The sequence below is a fragment of the Pseudophryne corroboree genome, chromosome 4, assembly GCF_028390025.1.
Source record: "Pseudophryne corroboree isolate aPseCor3 chromosome 4, aPseCor3.hap2, whole genome shotgun sequence".
NCBI lineage: Eukaryota > Metazoa > Chordata > Amphibia > Anura > Myobatrachidae > Pseudophryne > Pseudophryne corroboree.
Window position 1 is genome coordinate 120,869,842 of NC_086447.1, and position 2,967 is coordinate 120,872,808.

The following is a 2,967-nucleotide window of genomic DNA, read 5'->3' on the forward strand; positions in this document are numbered from 1 at the left end:
TATCTGGCATAACTCCCTCACGAAATATAAATTGTCCTCCCCCTGCTCCCCTCTCACCCCCCTATGGGATAATCCTGTTTTTCCAGCCGGGGTTTCAGCCCTTCGTTTCACCCCTTGGTTTAGTACGGGTGTCCATGTGGTACATGATCTCCGCCTCCGGGATAACTGGATGACGCTAACCGATATCAAATGTAAGTTTTCCACTCCTTCTTTGAATACTTCCAGATCCGACACTTCTTACTCTCCCTACCTCAACCCGAAGTCCAGCGGGATCTCACCCCCTTTGAATCGCTCTGCACCACGAAACCTATATGTAGAGGTCTAATTTCGCTAATATACTCAATGTTAGTTGGGGCTTCCTCGGGCCCGCAGACTCGCCATGAGAGGGAGTGGGAGAGGGACCTGGGCCCCCCACCGGACGATGCCTGTTGGGAGGAGGTACGAGAGGGCATTGCTGAAAGCTCTATCTCAACTAGACTTAAGGAAACATCCTATAAACTGTATTACCGGTGGTATTTTACCCCGGATAAATTGTCTAGGATGTTCCCTTCTGCCACCCCGGTGTGTTGGCGAGGATGTGGGCATCGGGGAACTCTCCTCCATATTTGGTGGACTTGCCCCCGTATAGCTCAATTTTGGAATACGGTGCTTGAATTATTGAAGTCCCTCTCTGGCCTTCCCCTCGGGTTGGATCCTTGGGTGTTTCTGTTGGCGCGCCCGTACCCAGATCTTGACCCACCCCTGAATAAGCTGTTTTCCCATATAATGGTGGCAGCTAAATCCCTGATAGCCAAGAACTGGAAGTCTCCCGATGCTCCTACTGTTTCAGCGCTAAATAATTACGTTTGGTTTGTGGCCAACATGGAAAGGATCACTTACTACCTGCATGACTGTCCACACAAATTTGAACTAGTGTGGAGCCCTTGGTTGCTTAAGATGTCCCCCCCTACTTGATACTCTGACTGCCCCCCTGATCGGACCTTCTGGAGCTGTATGCCGTGCTGCGCCTGGCTCCTCCCTCCGGATACTTGCCTACCATTCCTAGAAGTCTCTCGGTGGACGGGGAGTAACTTTTTTTTTTTTCTTACATATACACTTGTATACTGTTATATTCACACACTGCATATGGATATGTTTGGTATACCTTTTTAAGTATGGCTTAGATCGGCCTGACATGGCCCGTTTGTGTGTGCTTCTTTCTCCTTCTCCTCCCCGTTTTCTCCTCTTCCTCTTCTGCTGCTCCCCTTCTATTTTTCTTCCCTGTTTGTCTGTCGTCGTCCCCCTTGTGGGGACCCCCCTCCTTACGTGTTGAATTTATTCCTGAAAATTTCTTAGGAGAACCTTTTGTATTTAGTCATACGCCTAATTGTATTTCGCGCATTTGATTGTTTCTCCTATTATAAATAAAGAGTTTAAAAAACAAACAAACTAAGAAATCACATATCCACAGCCTTTGCTCAATACTTTGTTGATGCACCTTTGGCAGCAAATACAGACTCAAGTCTTTTTGAATATGATGCCACAAGCTTTGCACACCTACCTTTGGCAGTTTTTCCCATTCCTCTTTGCAGCACCTCTCAAGCTCCTTCAGGTTGGATGGGAATTGTCGGTCCACAGCCATTTTCAGACCTCTCCAGAGTTTCAATCGGATTCAAGTCTGGGCTCTCGCTGGGACACTCAAGGATATTCACAGAGTTGTCCTGAAGCCACTCCTTTGATATATTTGCTGTGTGCTCAGGGTTATTGTCCTGCTGAAAAATGAACCATCACCCCAGTCTGAGATCAAGAGTGCTTTAAAGCAGAATTTAATCCAAGATATCTCTTTACATGGCTGCATTCATCTTTCTCTCTATCCTGACTAGTCCCTTATTTCATGCTGCTGAAAACATCTCCACAGCATGATGCTGCCACCACCACGCTTCACTGTAGGGATGGTATTAGCATGGTGATGAGTGGTGCCTGGTTTCCTCCAAACATGATGCCTGGCATTCACGACAAAGAGTTCAATCTTTGTCTCATCAGACCAGAGAATTTAGTTTCACATGGTCTGAGAGTCCTTCAGGTGCATTTTGGCAAACTCCAGATGGGCTGCCATGTGCTTTTTACTAAGGAGTGGCTTCCGTCTGGCTTCTCTTCCATACAGGCCTGATTGGTGGATTGATGCAGAGATTGTTTTCCTTCTGGAAGGTTCTCCTCTCTCCACAGAGGAATGCTGTAGCTCTGAGTGACCATTGGGTTCTTGGTCACCTCCCTGACTAGGGCCCTTCTCCCCAAATCGCTCAGGTTAGACTGCCAGCCTGCTCTAGGAAGAGTTCTGCTGATTCCGTACTTCTTCCATTTATGGATGATGGAGTCTACTGTGCTCACTGGGACCTTCAAAGCAGCAGATATTTTTCTGTACCCTTCCCCAGATTTGTGCCTTGAGACAATCCTGTCTCCGAGGTCTATAGACAATTTCTTTGGCTTCATGCTTGGTTTGGGCTCAGACATGCACTGTCAAGTGTGGGACCTTATACAGACAGGTGTGTGCCTGTCCAAATCATGTACAATCAACTGAATTTACAGTACCACAGATGGACTCCAATTAAGCTGTAGGAATATCTCAAGGATGATCAGTGGAAACAGGATGCACCTGAGCTAAATTTTGAGCTTCATGGCAAAGGCTGTGAATACTTATGTACATGTGATTTCAAGTTTTTTTATTTTTAATACATTTGCAAAAATCTCAAAAAAAACTTTTTCACGTTGTCATTATGGGGTATTGTGTGCAGAATTTTGTGGGGGAAAAATAATTAATTCCAGTTTGGGATACGGGTGTAACTTATAGATGGAGCCTCCGTTGTCTTTGCTTCATGTGAGACTAGGCGCACCCGCCCTTGCGCACCTAGTCACTGTGAGCGTCTCCGTCTGGACGGGCGCGCGTGCTCGGACAGAGATGCGCCCCATTCACTTGAATGGAGAGCGTCT